This window comes from Mastomys coucha, unplaced genomic scaffold (assembly GCF_008632895.1).
Source record: "Mastomys coucha isolate ucsf_1 unplaced genomic scaffold, UCSF_Mcou_1 pScaffold8, whole genome shotgun sequence".
NCBI classification, from domain to species: Eukaryota; Metazoa; Chordata; class Mammalia; order Rodentia; family Muridae; genus Mastomys; species Mastomys coucha.
The window spans coordinates 44,125,912-44,144,278 of NW_022196914.1; positions in this window are offsets into that span (position 1 = coordinate 44,125,912).

An 18,367-nucleotide genomic window follows, 5' to 3' on the forward strand; every position below is an offset into this window, starting at 1 on the left:
TTTCTTTCTTCGTTAGTCTTTGTGTGGTTTAGGTATAAGAGTAATTTTGGCTTCATCGAATGAATTGGGTAAAGTGCCTTCAGTTTCTATTTTGTTTGGTTTCTAATTTTTTATCCACAGTTTAATTATTTTTATATTTTATAGTGTCTGGGTAACAATAAAATGAAACTTGAATAGAAAATATGTGAAATAAGTGTGTAACTTATATATGTGTAATATGTGTAAACATCTTATTTAAATAAGATGTTTTAAGTTAATAAAGATTAAAATATATCATTTCTTTTTATATTTTTATTGAAAATTTTATGCAATATTTTCTGATCCTGTTCTACCTTTCCCCAGTTCTTCTCACATTCTCCCTATCTCCCCATTCATCTAACTCCATGCACTTTCTCTCTTTCTTTAGAAACCAAACAAGCAAACAAAGAAATTGAATCTTAAAAAGCAGAAAGAAAAATGCACAAGAAGCACACACATACACACACAAAGAAATAAAAACATAAACTCCCCAAATCAGTAATCTCATTATATAAGCAAAATACCAGTAAGATTTAAAAAATGCCCAAATAAAGCAATATGAAACAAATAAAAGTCTACCCAAATACCATTGAATTAATTTTGTGTTGGCTATCTACTCTTGGGCATGAGGCCCATGCTCAATTTTGTTAATATACTCAGTAACCTCTGTTAGAGAAAGCTCATTTTTCCTTTGCAAGTGAATGTCATTGAGAATAGAGTATTGGTTAGGCAAGAAAATCCGCATCTCTTCTCAGTGATAGAATCTAGAATTCTGTCTGCCTTGACCAGTGCTGGTTCTGTTCATTCTGCTCCAGTCTCTTGAGTTCATCTTTGTGTCAGTCCTGCTATATCTAGAAAACACTCTTTCCATTATGTCATCTATCCACAGTGGCTCTATTTTTCTGCATGTTCCCTGAGCCCTGAAGCAAGGAATTTGATGAAATCATACCATTTGGGACTGAGTGTTCCAAAATCTCTTACTCTCTGAACATTATCCAGTTCTAGGTTTCTATATTGACTTTATTGTAATGAACTCATAATTAAAAACAACATGCACCTAGATTAAGGTAACCTCCCAAACATAAACTTTCTCAGTCCTAAAGTTTATGCATCTCAATGAACTTCTGTACCATTAGAACAATTGTTCTAAAGCCATTGATCTTTGCTTAGGGCTTTTCAGTTTTAAACTATCAATTACATTTTTATTCACTTATCTACTTCTGGGGGTGGATAATGATGGAGATGAAACTAGATAAACAATCAACTTTCTAACCTCTTTTCATAACTGACAGTTCCTTTTGTCTACATTCAGTCTCTTCTCATCACCTAACACTGCCTTTTCTCACCCTCCTGTTCAGTGTCATACTGTTCCTGCATTTACATCTGTGTACATTATAGACCACATATAAGGAGGAAGATGCAAGATTGTTTTCTTGCTGAGTTTTAGTGACCTTGCTTAATATTATACAATGTATGTACATCTATTTCCATGCAAGTTTAATTTTTCTTTTGGGTAAAATAATATTCCATTTTGTGTATGGATCAGATTTTCATTATCCATTTACCAGTTGATGGGTAAGTAGGTTTTTTTTTCTGTTCCCTTCCTATAGTAAATAGAGCAGCAATAAATAATAAATTAATTTAAAATCTATAAATAAAATATATGACATTTAAAGAATAGATAAGGAAGATTTATTCCTAAACTTTTCCATTTTTGCTCAAAACCCTTGTCTCCTCTTCAGACAATCAATTCATCAACCTGTAACAAACCATTCTTTATAAATTCTTAATGCCAATAAATCAATTAATGTATTTAGTTAATTTTAGTTAATTCATTAATTGTGTAGGATGTATAGATTTGGTGTGTGTTCAAGTGTGTGTTTGTTTCTGTTTATTTGAGTGTTTCTTTTATATGTATAAGGGTGGGCACATGGACCACAGCATTAATGTAGAAGTCAAAGGACAACTCCGGGAGTTGATCCTCTCTTTTCATCATTTGAGTACTGCACATAGAACTCTGGTTTCCAGTCTTAATGACTAGTGCCTTTACATGCTAAAATATCTTACATACTCCAACAAATAATGTTTGATTGTACTTTAATGTTCGATAGTTAGGCTTATTTTATAGGCTAAGCAACAAAAATTATGTCAAAACAGTATATAACTACAATCTCACTTATATCCATTCTTCACATATCACAATAACCCAGAAATAGCATAGACATCCATAAGTCCACATACTCACACTTCTAAACACAATGAATAAATAAATAAATAAATAAATAAATAAATAAATAAATAAATGGAAACTGTTGGAAATGAGTGCAGTTGGAGAAAGAAAGGTAAATGTGTTCAAATTACGCTTTAAAAATCCTGAAAAAAATCGAATAAAATATTCCTAAATTTAAACAATATTTAAACTAATTATTTTCAAATTTGTGTGTAAAATGTAGTGCAATGAGTACATGGACTGACATCTGACTTTTACAATGAGATGTGTTAAGTGGTGTTTTGTTCATCAAGAAAATGGCAAGGTTAGTCACTTTCAGAACCATACAGCACTAAAGGTTATTGGTGTAGTATAAGAAAAAGAAGGCATAAAGGAACTATCTCTGTTCAAAGATAATGTGAATATTTATACAAACAATCCTAAAGATTTGGTGGAGGTGGAATCTACTTAAACTAACAAATTAACTTAGTAAATTTAATGATAAAATGTTGATGCAGAGAGATCAATTTTATTTCTCCATATTCATAGTAAGTTTTTGAAAGTTTATCCTTTTAAAAATAGTACTTGACAGAGAAAAATATATGGCTTCAGATGATAGAAGCATTTGCTCTCAAGTATAAAGATATGAGCTTACATCCCCACCAAGTATATAAAACAGTGTGGTTGAGTGTGCCTGTATTCTCAGGATTGAGTAGCAGAGGCAAAGATTGTGAAAGCATACTCAGCAGTTCAGTAAAAGACTCCATCATGCCAGTAAGTTATAGAAAAAGATACAGACATACTTCTCCAGTTTCAACATATATATTTATGGGTGTGCACATTCACAGATTAATGTGCACACATACACACACACTCATACTTGCATGCTTACACATTCACAATCCATACACAATGTTTATAATAATAAAATATTTAAATATCAACTTTACTGATAATTACATATTTTCCTGACCTAAGTTAAAGAGCCAAAAACATATCCACGTATTAAAATATTTAAATCTGAAACAACTCTACCAAATTGAAATAAGCTTAACTTAATATGATCATAAACAGGCTGGAGAGATGGCTCAGCAGGTAAGAGCACAGATTGCTCTTCCGAAGGTTATGAGTTCAAATCCCAGCAACCACATGGTGGCTCAGAACCACCCGTAATGAGATCTAACACCCTCTTCTGGTGTGTCTGAAGACAGGTATAGCATACTTATAATAAATAATAAATAAAAGAACCAAGCAAAGTCTTGGCTAAAAAAAAAAAAATATGATAATAAACTCACTGTTCCTTTCTATTTTGGCAAGCTTTTTACAATATTATGAAGGTAAAAGTTATTACAAGCAGTCAGAGCAACTTGAAAGGGAAGAAAGAAGGTAGAAGAAAAGACTTCAATCATTTTAGAATAGATGGAAAGGAGCTCAAATACATCTACCATGAAGCCACAATAGGAAAGCAGTGTGGTGCCACCATACAAAAGTACGAACAGATTGGTGAAGGTGAAGAGTATTCAAAGTAGGTGATATCATGAAGATAACTGACTCCTCAACCAAAGCATCGAAGCAGGTCTAACAGCGAAGAGCCTCTCACCGCTGAAGCTGAGAGTTAATATTCTACCCCACACAAGACATCAAACAGTTTGACACAGATTATAAGTTTAACTGGAAAAGATAAAATTATGAAATGTTTGAGAATATAGAATATTTCTATAGCCTGAGTGTTAGAAAAAGACAGCACAGAAGGAATACAACCAATCCCTCATCTCCTTTGCCAAATATAGTGTTTCCTGCTTTTCAAAAGACACAATTCAGAAAATCAAGGTGAGAGAACATTTTTGCAAAACATGAATCAGACAAGGGATTTACATCCATAATATTTGGTTTCATTAAAGTATAAACACCTACAACTTAGCATACCATGCTATTTGTAGGTATTTCTCTCAGAGAAGCTTGTGTATGTGAATTCTTAATATTTAAACAAATGTAAACCAAACTTAAAACAACTCAAATATCTAGCAAATGAGTCAACACATGCAGTTTATTTTTGTAAAAGAATTCTCAGTAATAAAAATGATTTGCTGATAACTATTGTCATATGAACAACTATTATAAACATTTTAAGAAACAAAAACCAACATTCCCAAGAATACTTACTTTACTATTTCATTCATTTCTAAAAACATGTACCAATTAATCATTTCCTCTTGCTGGAGGTAAGGATCAAATCAAATCTCACTGGAGACTGAAGAAGCTAGGACATAGTACCTGCCAATAAGTACAGAGTTTTCTAGTCCAAAAGGAGGAAGTTCCCTATTGCATTTTTAATTAGTGTTTTAGGCTGCATATACTATTAGATAAACTAGAAAGAAATTTTAAACTTATTTGTACACATTCCTGTCTGTAATCAATGGTCTAAGCTAAAATTAAAGGTATATTTAAATAATTTAAAGATGTTTTTCATACTACTCCCAAATCAACGTGAAGTGGCTACTTAAAAGGTGGTTATCATTATAGAATCTTAGACTTTATCAATTAATATTTTAACTTTAATAATTAATAATATTAATATTTTAACATTTAAATAATAAATTGGTTTATTTTACACTTAACTAGTTCTTCGCCATGGAACAACATATATTGGCGCTCTCACAAAAAGAATGAGAAAGAGAGAAGGGGGAAGGGAAGGAAGAAGGAAGAGAGGGAAGGAGGAAGGGAGGGAATGAGGGAGGGAGGATGGAAGGAAGGAAGACAGTGTGTGGCTATGAATATCTTCCATGTTTCATTATGCTATGGGATACTCAGACCCACCCGCATCACTGATGAGGGCATCAGAAAGTCTTTTTAAGAAAGGTGTCATGTTCAAGTGGTGACTCTAAATTTTCCAAAATTCTCAATTTATCTAAGATCTCAAATTTTATCACTATCAATGAAGTCTTTAAGGTGGTTTTTCCTTGAAATGGTTAGCTCATTCTATTCACTTATGGTAAAACATATGCCAAATGTCTATGTCTAGCTAACTGCAATATCCTTTCTAGTCATATTTTCCAGTACCACAGTCTTCTCTTACTTTGCAAATCAAACAGTAACCCAGCTATGTTTACTAAATCCAGCAGAAAGTCTCATGTGTGCTTTCCAGTTTTTCACAGTCAGTGCTAAACCTTAAGTACTCAAGAATGGAGAAAGGGTCAACTCCTCATCTATACTGCCTCTCACACAACACTGGTAAGGAAAATGAGTTCTTTTCTCATTGCGATGTTTGCAGCACATTGGAGAAGTTAACACTATGGAACAGTGATATCATTTGCAGAAGTTTGAAAGTAAAAATCCATGCTGAAATTTAATCTTTATTGTGAGAAAATGAGTATGCAGAAACAATCTGATTACCTTGTTTAGAGTGGAATCATTGAAAGGTCATTAGAATTAGACAAGACTATCAGGATGGAAGACAGAATATCATCAGCTTTATAAGAAAAGGGAGAGATACCAGAAAACACATATAAACAGTGGTATGATACCCTGAGCCACCCCCAGATTCTGCCAGTGAGGCTATCAATGAGTATGTATCCTCAACTTCAGACAGGAACTCTAATCTAGCCCAACCTCTTTTCTTTATAACTTACCTAATCCATGGTATTGTATAATTAACAGCAGAAACTTGATAACATATTAATAACATATTAATTATTTTTTTAATATAACTTTGAACTTCCAGTCATCTACAAATGATTGAAAGAGCATCCAGTGGTTTACAAAATAATATGTTCATACCAAGAAAATATAAATGGTAGAGGATAATGATAGATGATAGATAGGTGATCGATAAGTAGATGATAGACAGACAGACAGACAGACAGGCTGACAGAAGGACAGATAAATGATAGATAGATAGATAGATAGATAGATAGATAGATAGATAGATAGATAGATAGAAACAAGTATATGACAGATGATGCATAAATGATTAAAAGACATCATTTACATCTGTTTCTTAAAGCTATATATAAACAAATTATAAATGCCCATTCATTCTCATCTTGACTTGTTTCTAAAAAAACAAACTTACATTTTTCTTTTAAAAAAATACTCAAATACATATCCAAAAAGGTTGTACAAGTGAGGATATCATCTTGAGTGAAGTAACTCAATTCCCAAAGGACATTCATGACAGGAGAAAGTTGTCCTCTGAGAGGCTCCATGAAGCAGCTGACTCATAGTGATGCAGACACCCATACCTGAACAATGGATGGGGTTTGAGGACTCATATGGAAGAATAGGAGGAAAGATTGTAGGTCCTAAAGAGGACAGGAATTTCACAAGAAGATCAACAAGGTAAACTAACCTGGTAAACAACGAACCAAAGAACGTACATAGTTTTGGTATAACCCTCCTTGCACATATGTAACAGATGTGAAGCTTTGTCTCCATATGGGACCTGAACAACTAGAACAGGGGCTGTCACAAAACCTGTTTCTTGTACATGAGACATATTCTTCTAGATGGGCTATATTTTCTGCACTCAATGGGAGAGGAAGTGCCTAGCCTCACAAAGACTTGAAGTGTCAGGTTAAGGGCATACCTAGAGGGAGCACACCAGCTAAGAGGAGAAGGTGAGGGAGTATGGGCAAAAGATTTGCAAGGGTATGACCAGGAAAGGGCAATGAGTAGGATGTAAAGTGAATATGTAGGAAAAAAATAGTTATATTTATAAAAAAAAAAAAAAGAAAACAAAAACTAAACTAGAGAGAGGACATTGTTTGCATAGATAATATAAGACAAGAAGACAGAAATTTTGCCACTGTGTTTTTCAGTATTGCAGAGTGCAAAGCCATCTTGAACAGGATACTCCAATTGGTTTCCCAAAATATTTAGCAAAATACTAATGTATTAGTATTAGCATTAGTAGTAAAATTAGCTAGTTACCTTACCTTAATGAGCAGTGACTATGCAATTCCATCCACAGCAATACCCAGCAGCTCCTCAATCACAATCACATTGTGAAGGTCCCACCATAATGTACTCAAATGTCCTAGTCCATATTTTTCAAGAAATATGTGACTATTTCACTTCATTCTGCAATCTCTTGAGTGTATGATATGTGGGACAGATGCACAAAGGGAGGGGACATTTTCAGAAGCCTTTTTGTTGTTGTTTTGATTGGATATTTTCCTTATTTACATTTCAAATGTTATCCCCTTTCCCGGTTTCCCTCCCTCCTGGAAACTCTATCACATCCTCCCTCCCCCTACTTCTATGAGGGTGTTCCTCCACCCACCAACCCACTCCCACCTCCCAGCCCTCGAATTCCCCTACACTGGGGCATCTATCAAACTTTCATAGGACCAAGAACCTCTCCTCCCATTGATGCCTGACAAGGCCATCCTCTGCTACCTATGCAGTTGGATCCATGTGTACTCCTTTGCTGATGGCTTAGTCCCTGGGAGCTCTGGGGGGGGGGGTCTGGTTTGTTGATATTGTTTTTCTTCTTATGGGGTTGCAAACTCCTTTAACTCCTTCAGTCCTTTCTCTAACTCCTCCATTTGGGACCCCACACTCAATCCAATGGTTGACTGCAAACATCTGCCTCTGTATTTGTAAGACTCTGGTAGGGCCTCTCAGGAGACAGCCATATCAGACTCCTGGGCATATACCCAGAAGATGCTCCAACATGTAATAAAGACACATCATCCACTATGTTCATATCAGCCATATTTATAATAGCCAGGAGCTGGAAAGAACACAGATGTCCTTCAACAGGGGAGGGGACATTTTTCAGAAGCCTTTAAAAATACTCAGTCATTACCTAGATCTATGGCTTCTCTGCTAAGACAGAAGAGAGTCAACATTCCTGATGTGTGGTAAGGAAATTGAAAGTGCCATTTTAAAATATTCCTTGAAACTCTGAACTTTTTACTTCTTTCTTGCCAGGCTCCATAATAACATTCCTTCTCACATGCCCACGTCAGCCAGCTATCGATTTCGGAGCAGGATGAGTAAAGTCAAACATTGTAAAAGAGCAAAATATCAGCCCTACCTAACCACCCAGATACTGTCAAATACCAAGATGCTAGCATTTAAATTCCTTAATGTTCAAGTTGTCAGTAACATGACATGTGATAAAAAATTAAGCCCATATTCATTTGTTCAGAAATAGCCACAGGAATTATTTTGAAAAAGAACACTGCACTAAAATCTTCATGTTCCTATTAGCTTGTATTTTTTTTGTTCCTCCATCCTTCAGATATGCAAGGCATCTCTACAGTGTACCACACAGTACTTTGATATATGTGGTATCTTAATAGTGTGACACATAGCACTGTAATATCCCACATATATATATATATATATGCATATATATATATGTGTGTGTGTGTGTGTGTGTGTGCAACATAGCACACAGCAATATTGTATTGCTTCACTGCACTCACAGAAGCGATCATGGGTGAGCCACTGATACACAATTATCTGAGAGGGAAACAGGGTCCTCTTCTTCCCTGTCTCAACTTCTCAGCTGATATCATTATCTATGTCATTTGAAACTGTTTATTTCCCATGCTTTACCACATGTTAAACAACACTACTAGTCAAAAATATTTCAGTCTCTCAGTTTCTATATCTTATTAAATTTTACTGAAATTTTAACTTCAGGCTATATTTATGTCATAACTAAATATATGACAATAGTTTAGAATAATGTCCAGATAAGATTTTTGGCTCTGGAGTTAGTCTCCATGGATGTGGATTCCAACTCAGTCATGGCCTTGCTTTGGGAACATATTATTTTTGAAAGTTTTTAACTTCTCATGTAAAAGATTTTCTAAACATGGTAACAACTTCAAGTAGTTGTTTGCAGATAAAAATGAAATAATATTTATAATGAATTTAGTATAATACTCATATAGCAGGAATCAGTATTTGTCTAAGTGGCAGTGGTAAATAGATTGCATTCTTCCTAAACATAATCTTAAATTGTCTTTTTGTGTTTTAGGCTATGGCTTTCATTCTTCCCCAAGTGTCACTTATGCCTGCTACTAACGGAATGTTATATGATTTTCTGGGTCTCTTGATTGTCCTGTTGTCTTGGGATTTGTCAGCTTTTATAACTGCTTTTGGCAACCTCTCTCTCTCTCTCTCTCTCTCTCTCTCTCTCTCTCTCTCTCTCACACACACACACACACACACACACACACACACACACACACATGGCTGTAGTATGTATCTTTATCTCTAATAGTTCTGCTTCTTTAGGCATTCCTGAATAATACAGATGAGCAAGAGGCAAACTGAAGAGTATCGGACCAACAGCTTTCATAAGAGAACAGGGAGACAGTGTTGTTAGACAATACGTTTGTACAGAGACACCAGAAACCTTGGATGTCTACTAACTCAAGTTGTAAATACTGTGAAAAATAGATAAACAGGCACAGCTCAGCCAAGAAAAGGCTGTTTGGAGGTCACCAGGACTCTGAACCTTCAGTTCTTCACTATATAGGCTCAGATGAGAGCAACCAGGGGTTTTTTGAGCAACAACAACAAAAATTATTCTTTTTATTATCCCATGTCAAGAATCAAGACATCCTAAGGGCTCAAAAATCAGTTAAAATGTCTTGCTTCACCAAGTGCTCAGATGATGCAAACCCAGAACAGAGACCTAACAATGAGTCTAGAAAGGAAGAAAACATGAAAGATGTGCCAGAAACAGAGACAAGGGATAAAATCTCTCATGGAAGAACAGGTCTATGACAAAGCTTTCACTGTTGAGAAGTGACAAATCTCTGACTTCCTTTTCTTGACTGAGAAAGACAAAAGCTTTTCTGTATAGACATGTAATTAATTATTAAGGTAATAGTCATAATAGAATAAACACACTTCAACACTAGTGGCCTGGTGAACAGGATTACAGCTAATCGTATAAGGCGCTGGATGAGAGTAGCCCATGAGATAGGAATCTTAGCCACAGTTACGAAGGACTGAGGCTTCTTTCTCTTGCGATCAAATTGCATAGGGCTTCTGAGTCTTGAATTCTGAGTTGGCAAATAGGAATAATCTACAGACCAAGCAGGGAGTTTTGTATGTAACTACTCCAGAAATATGACACAGAGTATATTATATGTCTCCACATTCTTCAACTATAATGTAGCCTTGTGGCCACATCTAACTGTGACCACAGGGGATAAACAGGAATCTAACTGACCAGTTCACCACACTATAGAAATCAATATTGTCTTTGAGGCCATTTCATCATAAAATGGGAGATTTTGATTCATACATACAGCATGACAATTCAAAAGCATTAAGAAACATAACAGCATTTTTCTGTATTTAGAATTATAGGTGCCAGGCTGTGGTGGTGCACACCTTCAATCCCAGCACTCAGTAGGCAGAACGAGGTGGCTTTCTAAGTTTAAAGCCAGCCTTGAGTACAGTATGAGCACCATTACAACCAGGGCTATACAGAGAGACCCTGTCCTTTTTTTTAATAATTTACTTTTTACTCACTTTACATCCTAATCACAGCCCCTCCATCCTCTTATCCAATGCTGACCTTATAAATCCTTCCCCTTATTACCTGATCCCTTTCTCTTCAGAGAAGGGAAAGATACCCTTGGGTACCATCCCACACTGGGCCATCTAGTCCTAGCAGGACTAAACACATCCTCTCCAACTGTGGCCCAACCAAGCAGTCCTGGTAAGGGAAGGTGATCCAACGGCAGTCAGCAGAGTCAGACTCAGCTCCATTCCGGAACCACATGAAGACCAAGCTATGCATCTGATACAAATGTATAAGGGTTCTAGGTCCAGCCCTGCATGCCCTTTGGCTGGCATTTCAGTCTCTGTGAGCTCTTATGGGCCTAGGTTCATCTTCTTGTGGTGTCCTTAACCCCTCTGAGTTCTATCCCTCACTCTTCAACAAGACTCCCTGCGTTCCACCTGATGTTTGGCTGTGGGTCTTTGCATCTATTTCCATTCAATGCTGGATGAAGTCTCTCAGGAGACAGTTATGCTAGGTTCCTATCTGCAAGCATCGATGAATATTATTAATTGTGTCAGGAGTTGTCCCTCTCATATGGGATGGGTCTCAAGTTGGGGTAGAAAACCCTGTTATTAAACCAAAAAAAAAAATTAGAACTGTCGATAAATATTATATATTCACATTGAGTCTCTCAATTTAAGTAAATAACCAATTTATTTTATTTATAAAATAAATCAACCAATTATTTATTTATTAAAGAATTTTTTATTATTATTTTAACAAGAAAGGTTGAGATTGAGGTTTGGCCCCTGGAAACTTATGTGTTTGAATGCTTGGCTCTTAGGGAGTGGCACTATTAGGAGGTGTGTCATTGTTGGAATAGGTGTAGCCTCATTGGAAAACTCCTAGTGCTCAAGCTCCACTTGGTGCAGAAGAGATACTCCTCCTAGACACTTCCTGCAGAAGAGAGACTCTCTTCTCCTGGCTGCCTTCACATCAAGATGTAGAACCATCAACTCTGCCTAGATGCTGCTATGATGCTGCCTTGTTTCCTGCAGGTGATAATGGACTGAACCTCTGAAACTGTAAGCCAGCCCCAATTAAATGTTGTCCTTTATAAGAGTTGCCTTGATCATGGTGTCTCTTCACAGCAATAAAACCCTAACTAAGTCAGAGATACTGTACACTTACTATGCTTTCTCATTAGTTACTGGATCTAGTTCTTTTTGATTCATTGCTTTGCTACATTCACTAGAATTACACTATTGCTGTTATATAAGAATGTATGAAGAATATTCCTAGGATGTTCTTCACCTAAGCATTTTTCATTCATTATCATGTGTGTATATGCACTTGTATGCATGTGTGTTTGTATATGTAGGAGATGGGGGGGTGATGATAGGACATCATTGGGTGATACTTCTCAGGCATGATTCACTTTGTGTTTTCTGAGACATAGTCTTTTTCTGGCCTGACACTCATCAAGTAGGCTAGGGATCTGTTTGTCTCCACCTATCACATTCTAAGATTACAGGTACGCAGCACCAGGACCAATGTGTTTTATATGAGTACTGAGGCTGGAACTCTGGTGCTTATGATTATACAACAATCACTTTTTTACTTAGGCTATCTCTCCAGCTCTTGTTGATTATTTCATAATATCAATGTACTTGGGTTATTTTCAGATAACCTTCCAAATGCAAGTAGATTAGATTTGCCATTTGACAGATTCTGGAAACTGTCACTAAGGGTGAAGAATCTCCTAATGAAATATATGGCATTTTTGGTTAAAAACGTTCAAATCCATGTATTATTCTAGATATTATGTCAAAGCTCTTTGTTTCAAGTCTTTTAGGCACCTATACTGAAACAAAGATTCCTTAGATGACAATTTACAGATGACTATGTAGGAACAGAGCATCGCTGGTTGACAATAGCCAATAAAACACTTAGGATGGGCTCCTGAAGAGGGTCGAACAGCTTAGACAACAGCAGGCACTTGTCCCCTTTCCTTGGGCTCCTGTAAATAATGCTACAGTTTTTCTTAAATAAGAATTCATGCATTATTGTAACTGAGGAAAATCAATATTTAAATAACTTATTAACAACTATTGAAAAATATATAACCTACAATTAATTGATATCATATTATATCTCTGTTGTACATTTCACATCACAGATATTCCTTTACTAAGCAATATCTGTATACCCACTGTATGGCAGTGGATATATACAAAAATATAATATCAGGAATTAATGGTGAATAACATGTAAAAGTTGAACAGCTCCTTCCTTTTACTTTCTTCTTTTCTCTTGTTCCTAACAAAAACAAATTGTAGTTTTGACTTCTGTTGCTTCTCCAAGATTCCAATTTTAAGCCTAATCAAAAGATGCTAACATATCCCAAAGTGCGAGACTGCTTTGGACTTGGTGGTCCTGCTTTCTTCCCTGTCCTTAAGGGATCTACGTCTTTTCTTTCCCTAGTTGCCAGTTATATTGAATTGTTCTGAAATGTGAATGGTGTGTGTGTGTGTGTGTGTGTGTGTGTGTGTGTGTGTGTGTGTGTGTGCGTGTACGCACATGTGTGTGTGTGTGTGTGTGAGTGTGTATGTGTGTGTGTGTGTAACTATGAACTACTATCAACCAGAGCAACAATCCAAACTTCACACTTGCCATTTAGTAAAACCTGACTTTTGAGTCCTGTCAGCCGCGGGCCTCTATATGTGTGCTTCTTGGTTGGAACAATATTGCTTTATAGCAGCTTCTGTTTAGGAATTCGTGTCACTGTTTGGCATTTATGTAGTTCAGCTGTTAGAAAGGCTGAGTAAGAAGAAAGGAAATATGCAGGAGTGAAGGTTTTAGGGTGAAGAGAGAAATAAGAAAGGGCTCTAGGTTGTGAAACAACAATGCCATCCATGTGACCGCAATAAAGCACAGACACAACTCCTCAGTTTAAGAGAGGCACAGCCAAACAGATGCAGCCCACACCCATCCTCATGAACTGGGTGGCCAAGCGCTGGCACAGAGTGCAAGCCACATGAAATTCTAGTCGTTACCATCCACATCAGCCTTTGTCACTTTGCAAGACATGCAACAGTGCATGCCACTGAGTTCAGATCACCTGAAACACAGAGACTTAGAGAAGGAAGCTTATGAGTGAAAAGTAAACTACTTCAGGACCTAACCAAGGCTGACAGCCCTGTGTATGACTTAGAGTGGAGCTTCAAATACGTTCAGAAGTTCAGATATTTATCCAACATTGCCTACATAAAATTCTACTCAAATCTCTTGCATTTTTGTTGGAAAATAACAGAAGAACTCTCTGGAATTCAAGTACCTTGAGCTTCTTATTTTCTTTCCAATCACTAGAAAACCTTACATTTAGGATTGGAGGTTCAGAAATAAGCAATTTTGGAACATAGACAAAAGTAGTGAAATTAACTTTCACTCCTTTCTAAGAAACTCTAGGAGAGGTAATATGGGTGACATTTTCTGTGTGTAATTGCTGAAGAGGAAATAGATGTTTCTAAGAGTTTTCTGGAACAAATGGCTTATGCATATAGAGGGGCACATTGGTAGAGGCAAAGCAAGAGTGGTTTGGTGTGATTCAAAACTCATTTTCTCCACCCTGCTCCCTTTCTTTGGGAAAGAACTTGAGACTAGAATTTTTGTTGTGCAACTATCCTTCAAATTATAAGAAACCTAATATATCAGCAATATATATGTGTATATATATATATACACACACACATATATATATATACATATATATACACACACACATATATATGCTTTGTGCCTTAATATTGATGTGTTAATAATTGGTAATATCACAGTAGACTATGTCTTTGAAATGATAAGTTATATGTGACTAGCAAATCAATTGGCATCAGGCTTTAAGTTATGGCCTCAACATAACTTTCATAGCATGTCTAACTACTTGGATATGCAAATTTATTCTACATTTGGGTTTGTCTATCTATTCATTGTTTAAAAAACAAAGTTCAACTGATAGTTGAAATAATATATCAATCGAAGCTAGAAACTATATAGTGCATTCATACTGGTGAATAAAAAGGCTGTATAATTGCTCACAATGACCATGTTCTTAAAAGGTCTTCATGCATAATGGAAATGAATGTCACATATGTACTCCCACAGAATGTAGAGAAGGGAAGACTGCCAACAGTTCGAGGCCAGTCTGGTCTGCATGCTGATTTCCAGACCAGCCTGAATTGCAAAATGAAACCTGGTCTCAGAAAAAGAGCAAACAATACACTTTTAGACGACTTGATAAAAGAATAATTTAAAAACTTTATAAACTAGTACATGGCGATACCTTACTTCTGAAAAGTGTATGTGTTCACTTCAAGAATTGCCATGCTGCTATGGAAACAGTACTGGGATTAGTGTGGCCTTTGCTCTTGGATAACACATAAAAAAGGTTACTCCTACTTTTGGGTGCTTGCTGGGATAGAGCCATGGTACACAGCCAATAAATACTGAAGCAGACCAACAGGAAATATTGGCATGGTGATGGTAATGTCTGATGTCCTGTTATTAGTACTAGCTCCCCACATTGCATGTTTAAAGTTAGTACATTTATATTAGTTACATCTCAGAAAACCTGTTTGCAAATCTTAAAATGACTTTATTGTTACATTCAGATTCTTGTATCTCATCATCAAAAACACAGGGCCCATCCCTCTGTTCCTCCCACCTTAGGAGCTGCACACAGAGCAGAAGCAGAAGGCTTTTCATGACCTCATCCATCTCTCACAACAAGGTAAGAACTCACCGTATTTAGACACCAAAATCACTGTACTGACGTAAATATCCTACAAACTAACTAGTGTAAAGTGAGAGGATCCCGTATGTGTAAAGTGAGAGGATCCTGTATGTGTAAAGTGAGAGGATCCCGTATGTGTAATATGTACTAATATTTGGCTTCTTTAAAACAAAATTACTTCAAGAACTGTATGTTTCCTCAAGATAAATGTCATCTGATTTTTGATTATAAAAATCAGGTGTTTTTTCTACTACCTTTTACTGAGTTAAAATTGAAAACAAACACGACTGTTCCTATGTCCCACAGAGAACGTATGCCTGTGGGTGGGTATCTTTTTCCAGTACACACACATACAGCAGTTGAATCTTTTGGCATCATTGTTTCTCAGTGACTGGCTGTTTTTTTTTTTTTTTTTTTTTTTTTTTTTTTTTTTTTTTTTACCCCTGTCAACCTGAGGAGGTGGGGAAAAAGATGCTTGAACAGAAAACAAAACTGAAGTTACAGACACTCGAGAAAGATTGATTGACCCCACACTATCAAGTAAGTGTCAATAACATGGGGCTACTGGGCTTCTGCACTGTTTTTCTCCAGACAGTTAGCCTCACATCAGTCAAACCCCAAGATAACAATCCATCATGGAGTCAAAGTGGCGAACAACTGTGTGGTCCTTTGATAAGAGACAGTGTCACAATTTGTCTCCGTCCCTTCTCACAGATCGCCTCAAATAGAGTAAGGCTATGTTACAACAGCTGCAAAGGGCCCAGCAGCATTCTTTAGTGTGGAAGAAATTCTTATGAAATACATACAATAGAGGATAGAAGCAGCCTTCAGAAATATTTTAAACCAGTGACTCTTTATTCACATTTCATGAATTTATTTGCTCTGTTCTTTCTAAGCATCATCATTAACAAACCAATTGTTTAAGTATGACCAACTGGCAAGTTGGTGGTGTTTTGATGGGATAATAGTAACAATCTCCTGAGTGTCACAATGCTGTCTCTACACAATTTGAGTAATATTTTGAATCTGTGCTAGGATTTTGTCAAATCCATACAGGGATGTATTATAGACAATTTATTTGTCTACATGCTTGATAGAGTATCTGTGCTATTCCCACTCATCCTACTAAATAACACCTCAGCCTAACAAGAAATTCCAAAGAATGTTCTTTAGGTCAATGTGACAGACATTATTGTTAGACACGCTGCATAGATATTATAGAACCAATCAATAAATTGAGTTATTCCCATTAAAAAATAATGCTTAGTAGCCTAGAAAATGTCACACTAGGACATTTTATGCCTTTAAATATGCTTCTAATGATTATTTAAGCATTTAAGGAATAATGTGTTTAAAATATTTAATAGGAAAACATTGTTTTCCCAAGACTGAAATTCTTTTCTGAGAAGACACAATTTCTTAAGATATGTTTAACAACATTCTTTAATGTCATGTTGCTTTGAGGACTTTGATGGCATAATCCATTTACAGAATTATAAAAACCAACTATATAAATAAAAATATCTAGTATCATTTTATGTAGAGTGAAGAAGACTGTGGCACAATAAGACCCATGAAAATGAGTCTGACAACAAGACAGGGCCATCAGAAGGGAGGAGGGAGTCACTGACCAATAAGAAAAGAACCAAATATGTGGTTTGCTCTAAACAACATCTGATTTTGGGTCAGTCCTGTTGGTCCCGGTTGAGAACAATTAGAATCAGGCCAAATTGGATTCAAATTCTACCTTAGGAAGCTCAATATTTTATAAGCATCAGATGATAAAGAAATGCCTACCCTGTCTCAACAGTATACTGTCTTATCTGTCCACAGAGGAAATATTATATATTTCATGAGAATATAAAGCAGATAAATAACTATGTACAAAGCATTATAAATGCTAACTACTATACTTTTTCTTATTTTCCTTTGCTTTGTGTTTTCATTAATAAACTAAAGTTGCATTGTATTTCCTAAATTAATACTTGCAATGAGTTTTTTTTTTTAAATTATCTAACTTCTGTCTTGTGCCTCATGGAGGTCATGAGTTGTTCTCAGAAGGTTCTTGAGAGTCCTACTTTCTGCCTTGATGTGAAATCCAACTCTACATTTCAGATTCCGGGCAAATTACATGTGAGCCCCACATGTATGCATTTTAAGCAAGCCATTCTAATCGACTGGCCAAGTCCAATCTGTTATTAAATAGCACTTTTAGACTCTGTGAGAATGGAGCCCCATTTAAAATCCACTGAATACATGATATCACAAGGCCTCTAATGAAGACACTAAGACTATGATTATGGTAAAGTATGTGAAATGATTTGTTGGCAAATTGTCCCAAATAAAAGGGGGCTTCAACTGAGAAAAATGCTAGAATTGTGCTTCTCAACACCTGTCCCTCAAAACACAATTGGAAGAGTCTTTCATTACACTGCCTTTCATTCAGAGTACATTAACACTCTGGAATTTCCAAGTTCCAAAATGTTCTGGAAAAAGAAGTTGTGCAGGTTCTTCTAAAGCAATATAGAATTAGACACTATGCTAGTTAGAAATTACAATTTAATTTATCTTTATTTTTGTTCTATTTGTTTCAGGCAAATATCTCTAGATAATTATATTAATGTCATGGTGCTGGATCTTTTCATAAAGTCAGTAGAATCTGAGCCCTGACAGTGCCATCAGAACAGAAGACCTTGCTGCAACCGAGGAAAGGTTCTTGTATTACATCAAAGGAGAAAATTAAGTCTATATTCTGTGTCATGTAACATAAGCATGTTCTAACAACACTTTCCCAGCAAGCTTTATTTAATAGAGTATTTTTAAATATCATTAATTATAAAACTTAGGTCAATACAGCTATCAAACAGAAGTT